The following is a 10,630-nucleotide window of genomic DNA, read 5'->3' on the forward strand; positions in this document are numbered from 1 at the left end:
ATCTTCTCTTTTTTTAACATATAATGTATTATTTGTTTCAGAGGTACAGGTCTGCGATTCAACAGTCTTACACAATTCATAGCGCTCACCATAGCACATACCCTCCGCAATGTCTATCACCCGGCTACCCCATCCCTCCCACCCCCCACCACTCCAGCAACTCTCAGTTTGTTTCCTGAGATTAAGAATTCCTCATATCAGTGAGATCATATGATACATGTCAAGAAAAAAAATTTTTTTAAAGAAAGCATCAATGGATTTTATTATAGCAATTTGGCTCTATTTTTAGTTATAGTGAAAGTTGTTATTACGTTCAAGTATTGGGATTAGTAAATCATCTATTAAATCACATATCAAATCATTGTGTCACATTTAATTTAAAACCTGACAAAATCTAATTAATGTTTTAGGGCTTTACTAACTCGCAAAATGCTAATGTGATTAGATAGAAATGTCTCACCTGCGACATGGATGGGATCAGAGCTCTGGAACGCATGGGCAATAATCACCATGACATCGCTTCAGTGATGTCCACATTTCACATACTATAACGTACTTAGCACCGTAATGTGGGTGTACTGATCATGGAAGTTTTGGTGAAGCTTATGCTATTTATTTGCCCAATGAAAAAACTTAAGGAACTCAATAATAAAAAGAGAACCCAATTTTTTTAATGGCAAAAATCTGAATAGATATTTCTCCAAAGAAGATATACAAATGGGTGGGGCCCCTGGGTGGTTCAGTCAGTTAAGCTACAACTCTTGGTTTCTGCTAGGGTCATGATCTCAGGGTCATGGATTGAGCCCCCTTGTTGGGCTCAACACTCAGTGCAGAGTCTGCTTGAGAATCCCTCTCCCTCTGTCCTCCCCCCACCACTCGTGCGTGTTCTCTCTCTCTCAAATAAATAAGTTAAATAAATTAATAAATAAATAAAATCTTCATAAAAACAAATGGCCAATAAGCACACAAAAAGATGTTCTATGTCACTACATATGAAGGAAATGCAAGCCAAAAGCACAATAAGGTAGTACTTCCTACCCACTAGCATAGCTATAATTTTTTTTGTTAATCGGGAAATAACAGATGTTGGTAAGGTTGTGGAGCTTTAGAATCCTCATCCATTGCTGGTGGCAACGTAAAATGAAGCAGCTGTTCCAAAAAACAATCTGACAGTTCCTGAAAAGTTTAAACATAGAGTTACCATATAACCCAGTAGCTCCACTCCTAGGTACATACCCCAAAAATGAAAATATATGTCCATACAAAAACATGTGCACAAATGTTCATAGCAGATTTATAGGACCCAAAAAGTGGAAACAACCCAAATGTCCATCAACCAACGAGTGGATAAATAAAATGTGGGGCATCCTAGCAATGGAATATTATTTGGCAATAGAAAGGAATGAAGTAGTGACGCATGCTACAACATGGATGAACATTGAAAACACATGCCCTGTTGTGCAACCTCATTAAATGTATGATATTTTTTACCAGTGTTACTGAGAAACAATTGACATACATCACTATATAAGTTTAAGGCATACAGCATGATGATTTAGTATACATATGTTGTGAAATGATTGCCACAGTAGGTTCAGGTAACATCCATCTTCTCATATAGATAAAATAAAAAGAAAAGAAAGAAGAAAGGAAAGAAATATTTCTCCTTGTGATGAGAACTCTTAGGATTTACCCTCTTCCCGACTTCCCTGTATCATGAGCAGTGTTAGCTACAGTCATCACGTTGTACACTGTATCCCTAGGACTTACTTATCTCATAAGTAGGATGTTGTACCTCTTACTCATCTTCAACTCCCCACCCTCCAACCCCTACCTCTGGTAGCCACAGTTTGATCTCTTTCACTTAGAGGTGTTTTGTTTTGTTTCGATTCCACATGTAAGTGAGATTATATAGTATTTGTCTTTCCCTGTCTGACTTATTTGTCTTGGCATGATGCTTTCAAGGTCCATTCATGTTGTCACGAAACTAGGATTTCCTTATTTTTTGTGGCTGAATAATTTTCCATATATTGATCCATTCACCCATTGATGGACACTTAAGTTGTTTCCATGTTTGGCTGTTGTAAATATGCTGCTATGAACATCGTGAGGATGCAGATATCCTTTTGAGTTACGGTTTGTATTATCTTTGGATATGTTCCCAGAAGTAGAATTGCTGGATCATATAGTAGTTGTATTTTAAATTTTGTGAGGATCCTTCATACTGTTTTCCATAGTGGCCTTACCAGTTTACAATCCCACCAACAATACACGAGCATTCCCTTTTCTCCATATCTACACCAGCATTTATTGTCTCTTCTCTTTTTTATGGTAGTCATTCTAACAGGCATGAGGTGATATCTCATTGTGGTTTGAATTTGCATTCCCCTAATGACGAATGATGTTGAGCATCTTTTCGTGTACCTGTTAGCCTTTCATATATCTTTTTTGTAGAAATGTCTGCTCAGGTTCTTTGCTCATTTTTTTTTTTATTTTCTTAAGGATTTTATTTATTTGACACAGAGAGAGAGACAGCCAGAGAGGGAACACAAGCAGGGGGAGCAGGAGAGGGAGAAGCAGGCTTCCCACAGAGCAGGGAGCCTGACACAGGACTCGATCCCAGGACCCTGGGATCATGACCTGAGCTGAAGGCAGACGCCTAACGACTAAGCCACCCAGGTGCCCCTCTTTCCTTGTTTTTTAAAGTAGATTATTTGGGTTTTTGTTATTGAATTGTATGAATTCTTTATATGTTTTGGATATTAACCCTAATCAGATATATGATTTGCCAACATTTTTTTCCCATTCTGTGTGTTGTTCTTTCACTTTGTTGATGATTTATTTTGCTGTGCAGAAGTTTTTTGGTTTGATGTCGTCCCACTTGTTTATTTTTTATTTTGTTTCTTTGAGAACATTTTGTTACGTGAAAGAAACCAGACACAAATATCCCTGATGAACACAGATGCAAAAATCCTCAAAAAAGGACACCTCGGTGGCTCAGTTGGTTAAGTTTCTGACTCTTGATTTTGGCTCAGGTCATAATCTCAGGGTTGTGAGATTGAGCCCAGCGTTAAGCTCTGCACTGGGCATGGAACCCGCTTAAGATTCTCTCCATCTCCCCCTGCCTCTCCTACACCCCACCATCTCTTAAAAAAAAATCTTCAATAAAATACTAGCAAACCAAATTCAATCATACATTGAAAAAATCATTCACCACAATCAAATGGGACTTATTCCTGTGTTGCAAGTGTGGTTCAATATTTGCAAATCAATCAACATGATACATCACATCAATAAGAGAAAGGATAAGAATTATATGATCATTTTAATAGATACAGAAAAAGCAGTTGACAGAGTACAATATCCATTCATGATAAAAAAACAAAACCCTCAACAAAGTATGTTTAGAGGGAACATACCTTAACATAATAAAAGCCATATATGAAAAACCCACAGCTAACATCATCCTCAGTGGGGAAAACTGAGAGTTTTCCCTTAAGATTAGAAACAAGACAAGGATGTCCACTCTCACTACTTTTATTCAACATAGTACTGGAAGTGCTAGCCACAGCAGACAACAGAAAGAAATAAAAAGACTCCAAGTCAGTAAGGAAGGAGTAAAACTTTCACTATCTGCAGATGACATATTATATATAGAAAACCCAAAAGACTCCACCAAGAAACTGCTAGAATTGATAAACAAATTCAGTGAAATTGCTGGATACAAAAATCAATGTCCAGAAATCTGTTGCATTTCTATACACCAATAATGAAACAGCAGAAAGAGAAATTAAGAAAACAGTCCGGGGGCCAGGGAGGATGCTGGCTGGTTCAGTTGATGGAGCATGCAACTCTTGATCTCAGGCTTGTGGGTTTGAGCCCCATGGTGGGTGTAGAGACTGCTTTAAAATAAATCTTAAGGGGTGCCTGGGTGGTTTAGTTGGCTAAGTGTCCAACTCTTGATTTTGGCTCAGGTTGCCATCTCAGGGTCATGGGATCAAGCCCCAAGTCAGCTCCATGCTCCACTCAGAGTCGGCTTGTCCCTCTCACTCCCCCTCTGCCTCTCCCCCCACTTGCACATGCGCATGCTCTCTCTCTCTCTCTCTGAAATAAATCAATCTTATCTATTCATTTATTTTTTTAAAGTTTCTATTTATTTATTTGACACAGAGAGAGAGCACAAGTAGGGGGGGCGACAGGCTGAGGGAGAGAGAGAGAAGCAGACTCCCCACTGAGCTGGGAGCCCGATGAGGGGCTCGATCCCAGGACCCTGGGATCATGACCTGAGCCGAAGGCAGACGCTTAATGACTGAGCTACCCAGGTGCCCCTAAATCAATCTTTTTAAAAAAGAAAATCTTTTTTTTTAAAGATTTTATTTATTTATTTTGTAGAGAGAGACACAGTGAGACAGGGAACAGAAGCAGGGGGAGAGGGAGAAGCAGGCTTCCCACTGAGCAGGGAGCCCGATGTGGGCCTCGGTCCCAGGACCCTGGGATCATGACCTGAGCCGAAGGCAGACACTTAACGACTGAGCCATCCAGGCACCCAAAAAGAAAATCTTTTTTAAAAAGAAAACAATCCCATTTACAATTGCACCAAAAATAATAAGATACCTAGGAATAAACTTAACCAAAAATGTGAAAGACCTGTACTCTGAAAACTATAAAACCTTGAGGAAGGATACTGAAGGTGACACAAAGAAATGGGAAGACATTCCATGCTCATGGATTGGAAGAGCAAATACTGTTAAAATGTCTACTACCCAAAGCAATCCACAGATTTAATGGAGTTGCTATCAAATATCACCAGCATTTTTCACAGAACTAGAACAAACAACGCTAAAATTTGTATGGAACCACAAAAGATCCCGAATAGCCAAAGCAATCTTGAAAAAGAACAAAACTGGAGATACCACAATCCCAGATTTCAGGGTCTACTACTGAGCTATAGTAATCAAAACGGTATGGTACTGGCACAAAAATAGACACATAGATCAATAGAACAGAAAAGAAAACCCAGAAATAAGTCCACAACTCCATGGTCAATTGATCTTCGACAAAGTGGGAAAGAATATACAATGGTGAAAAAACGGTCTCTTCCACAAATGGTGTTAGGAAAACTGGACAGCAACATGCAAAAGAAATTGGATCACTTTCACACACCATACACAAAAATAAATTCAAAATGTATTAAAGACTTAAATGTGAGACCTGAAACCATAAAAATCCTAGAGGAGAACACAGGCAGTAACCTCTTTGGCATCGGCTGTAGCAACTTTTTTCTAGATATGTCTCCTGAGACAAGGGAAAGAAAAGCAAAAATAAACTATTGGGACTACAAAAGCTTCTGCACAGCGAAGGAAACAATCAACAAAACTAAAAGGCAACCTCCAGAATGGGAGAAGATATTTGCCAATGACATATCCAACAGAAGTTTAGTATCCAAAATATATAAAGAACTTACAAAACCCAACACCCAAAAAACAATCTAATTTAAAAATGGACAGAAGACCAATAACATAGTTGATTAACATATTTTGTATGTTATACATATTATTTACCGTATTCTTACAATAAAGTAAGCTAGAGGAAAAAAAAATAATGATCATCATCTCCTAAGAGATGGTATAAGAAATAAAAAATAGTTTTAAGGAAAAAAAAATGGGCAGAAGACATGAACAGACATTTCTCCAAAGAAGACATACAGATGGCCAACACACACATGAAAAGATGTTCATCAATCAGTTACCATCAGGGAAATGCAAATCAAAACAACAAGTATCACCTTGCACCTGTCAAAATGGCTAAAATCAAAAACACAAGAAACAAGAGTTGGCGAGGATGTGGAGAAAAGGGAACCCTTATGGACTGTTGGTGGGAATGCAAACTTGTGCAGCCACTGTGGAAAACGGTATGGGGGTTCCTCAAAAAATTAAAAATAGAGGGACGCCTGGGTGGCTCAGTAGGTTAAGTGTCTGCCCTCGGCTCGGGTCATGATCCCAAGGTCCTGGGATTGAGTCCCGCATTGGGCTCCCTGCTCAGTGGGGAGCCTGCTTCTCCCTGTGCCTGCCACTCTCCCTGCTTGTGCTCTCTGTCTCTCTCTCTGATAAATAAATGAAATCTTCTAAAAAATTAAAAATAAAACTACCTATGATCCAGTAACCACACTGCTGGTTATTTACCCAAAGAATACAAAAACACTCATTGGAAAGGATATATGCAACCCTATGTTTATAGCAGGATTTTTTACAATAGCCAAATTATGGAAGCAGCACAAGTGTCCATCGACAGGTGAATGGATAAAGAAGATGTGGTATATGTATACAATGGAATATTATTCAGCCAAAAAAAAGAATGAACTCTTGCCATTTGCAACAACATGGTTAGAGCCAGAGAAATAAGTGAGTAAGTGAAATAAGTCAGTCAGAGAAAGACAAATACCACATGGATTTCACTCATTTGTGGAATTTAAGAAATAAATGAACAAAGGGGTAAAAAAGGGAGAGAAACCAAGAAACAGGCTCTTAAGTATAGAGAACAAACTGATGGGTGCAAGGTGGGGGGGGATGGGTGAAATAGGTGAAGGGGATTAAAGAGGACACTTATCACGATGAACACTGAGTAATGTATAGAATTGTTGAATCATGGGCGCCTGGGTGGCTCAGTCAGTTAAATGTCTGCCTTGGCTCAGGACCTGATCTCCAGGTCCTGGGATCGAGCCCCACCTGGGGCTCCCTGCTCAGTGGGGAGTCTGCTTCTCTTTCTCTCTCTCCCTCTGCCCCTCCCCATTGCTCGTTCTTTCTCTCTCTCTCAAATAAATTAATAAAATCTTTTTTTAAAAAAAGAAATTGTTGAATCACTATATTATACACCTGAAACTAATATAACACTGTGTGTTAACTATACTGGAATTAAAATTAAAAAGTTAGTAAAATTTTAAAAAAGGAAATAGAAAGCAAGGGAAAAAAAAGAATTTTCAGAAGGAATGAGGACAAGAGGGGCGCCTGGGTGATTCGGTCGTTAAGCGTCTGCCTTCAGCTCAGGTCATGATCTCAGGGTCCTGGGATCGAGCCCCACATCGGGCTCCCTGCTCGGCAGGGAGTCTGCTTCTCCCTCTCCCTCTGCCTGCCGCTCTGCCTGCTTGTACCCTTTCTCTCCCTCTGTACAATAAATAAAAAAATCTTTTAAAAAAACAAAATAGGGCGCCTGGGTGGCTCAGTTGGTTAAGCGACTGCCTTCGGCTCAGGTCATGATCCTGGAGTCCCGGGATCGAGTCCCGCATCGGGCTCCCTGCTCACCAGGGAGTCTGCTTCTCCCTCTGACCCTCCCCCCATCTCATGTGCTTTCTCTCTCATTCTCTCTGTCTCTCAAATAAATAAATAAAATTTAAAAAAATAAAAAAAAATAAAAAAATAAAATAAAAAAAATAAATCTGATTTCTACCCCCTTTATTTGAAAATTATAATTGCACTGTTATTTTAAGCTCCATATATTAAAACATATTTGTTATAGTTTAATTATCCAATATTTTATTTTAAATAAGTCATAGATACTTTTCATGTAAAGGATAGGAAATAAGCCTATTATATGTCTTTACCAAAAAATTCAGGAAAAGATTATTGGGCTCATCAATTCTATTTCTTCTTTTTTTTAAAATAAGTATTTTCTTTCTTTTTTTTAGGATTTTATTTATTTATTTGTCAGAGAGAGAAAGCACAAAGCACGGGGAGCGGCAAGCAGAGGGAGAAGCAGTCTCCCCCCTTAGCAGGGAGTCCGATGCGGGGCTCAATCCCAGGACCCCGGGATCATGACCTGAGCCGAAGGCAGACGCTTAACCGACTGAGCCACCCAGGCGCCCCTAAAATAATATTTTTAATAGAATATCTATAAAGTGGTTTTGCCAGTTTCTCTTCTTTCTCTTCCTCTTTGGGGGAAAATGTCCCAAGGGGTATCTGCTACTGATGCTCCTGATGAACAAAAACCACTTACTGCATCAGATACTGTGCCAAGCCAAGGTAAAGCAACAAGTTTCCTTCGAAACAAAAGCTTTCGAATAAGGGGGTTAGAGTAAACCTAAGAAGATATCAGATCAAATTCTTCTTTTCCTAGGTATCTTCAAGTACACATTGGGAAAGTATCTTGAAGGCATAGAAGGTGACCAGAAAGACTGGGAAAGGCTTTGGGCTGGCAAGGGACAAGAAGAAATGGTAAGTAAACATCTAACCATTCTTTTTTTTAAGAAGAGTAGAATAGGAACAAAATAGGCAAGCATTTGAAAAGGAAATCTCTCTTGAAATCAGTTCGACTATTTGAGAAGTTAGACAATGTTAATGCAAGATTACACTGATTCTGCTCCCACCTAGGACGTAGAAAGCTCTACAAGAAAAAAATGAGATAAGTTATATAACTTTTCTTGAACACATCAGAGAGCTAAGGTCTCAGGGCAGCCAAGTACTCTCAGGAAAGACAGGCCTTCCAAGGAGAGACGGGGAGGAGTAGTAGCTGACCTGTGGCAGAGCCTGGGAGGAGGAGACACCAGATACCATGTAAACCTGTAAGGAGAATTCAGTTAAAATTTTAATAAATCGTGAAAGGCTTACTATGAGTTAACGAGAAAATATAGAATCCCTAGGAAGTGCAGACACAATGGGAATTTGCATCCACTAGCAGCCTCTTCACAGACTTCACCAGGTTCTCAAGAGAGACGGGAGGCTGTGATGCAGGCTTGGAAAGGGAACAGCCTTCGCTACAAGAAAAGGCATGGGGCTCTGCCCAGACCCTCCTTCCTTACAGACAAAAGCCATAGGGAGAAGGGCAACACCCTTGCAGGGAACAGGTGAAGAACACTGCGATTGAGATAAAGGTACAAACAAACAAACAAAACTTCTATCCTAGGGGAAGGGCAGGATGCTTTTCCCTGCAAAGAACCTGCCGAAGATACGGGCAGTTTGGCTACTCCAGGGAGAGACAGGATCACTGAGAAAACCCAACTCCCCCAAGACTTGGGGCACAGGGCCCGCATAGGAGTAAGGCTGGACCTGCACAGCAGAAAACCTTCCTCAACCTCCACCCTCCACCTGCCAGGAAACCCCAAGAATCAAGGCATAGCATCCTTCCGTGGCGGAAAGGCAGAAGTGTGCCTAGAGACCCTTCCAGGGCTCAGGCACACAGGGAAGGCTGAAAGCACAGGATGGAGCCGAAATGCTGAGAAAAGCCCTCCAGCAACTTAGCACCCTGCCCCCATTACAACCACTGAAAACCAGAGTCATAAAGAAAATTTTGAAGGCAGCCAGAGAAAGAAGACATTAAATGCAGAAGAGCAAAGGTGGGAATTACATTACATTACCAGCCTTCTTGTTAGAAACTGCAAACCAGAAGACAATGAGTAATATCTTTAAAGTGCTGAAAGAAAATAATGATAGAGACCAAACTGAGGGTGGCTGGAGGGGAGCTGGGTGGGGGATGGGCTACATGGGTGACGGGCATTAAGGAGGGTACTTGTTATGATGAGCACTGGGTGTTGTATGTAAGTGATAAATCACTAAATTCTACTCCTGACACCAATACCACATTATATGTTAACCGACTAGGATTTAAGTAAAAACTTGAAACAAAAAAAAAAAAAAAGAAAAGAAAGAAAGAAAATAACTATCAACCCAGAATTCTACACCCAATGAAATATCTTTCAAAAATGAAGACAAAATAGAGAATTATTTAGAAAATAAAAACTGACAGAATTCCTCACCGGCCATCCTGTACTATAAGAAATGTTAAAGGAATTTCTTTAAGCAAGAGGAATATATCAGAGAATCTGGCATTGTACACAAAGAAATGGATTTACAAAAACAACGATCTCTGGAAATGGTTAAAATGAAAATAAATAGGAAGACACTCTTTCTCTTATTTTTGACGCCTCTAAAAGATAATTGACTTTCATAAAAAAATATGGTAGCAATGTATTGTGGTTTTATTGCAAATATAAAAATAAAATGAAAACAACCACAGAAAAGATGAGAAATAATTAAAAGTGTGCTATTGTTCGTTTTTTTAAAGATTTTATTTATTTATTTGAGAGAGAGAGAGAGAGAGAAACAGCATGAGAGGGGAGAGGGTCAGAGGGAGAAGCAGGCTCCCCGCTGAGCCAGGAACCTGATGTGGGACTCGATCCCAGGACTCCGGGATCATGACCTGAGCCGAAGGCAGTCGCTTAACCAACTGAGCCACCCAGGCACCCTATTGTTCGGTTCTTAAACTACACATGCAACAGTATAATTTCTTTGAAGGTAAACTATGATTAATTCATGATGTATATTTACTGCAAGCCTTTCGGCAATGACTAAACAAAAATTTTAATGGCAATAAAATGGATTCATAACAATATCAATTAATTGTAAAGGAGGAAGGAAAAGAGGGAAAAGGAACAAAGAACAGAGGAAACAAAACAAGTAGCAAGATCATATATTTAAGACCAATAATATTAAATGTAGGCAGTCTAAAGCTAATTAAAAGACATTGTCAGATTGGATAAAAAACAATTATAATCTATTTACAAGAAAGCCATTTCAAATAGAAAAGACATAGATAATTAAAAGGAAAAAGATCTTGGGCCCCTGGGTGGCTCAGTCATTAA

The sequence above is a fragment of the Callorhinus ursinus genome, unplaced genomic scaffold (genome assembly GCF_003265705.2).
Source record: "Callorhinus ursinus isolate GAN/ISIS: 27379988/994484 unplaced genomic scaffold, GSC_fseal_2.0 scaffold20, whole genome shotgun sequence".
In the NCBI taxonomy this organism is placed as follows: Eukaryota; Metazoa; Chordata; class Mammalia; order Carnivora; family Otariidae; genus Callorhinus; species Callorhinus ursinus.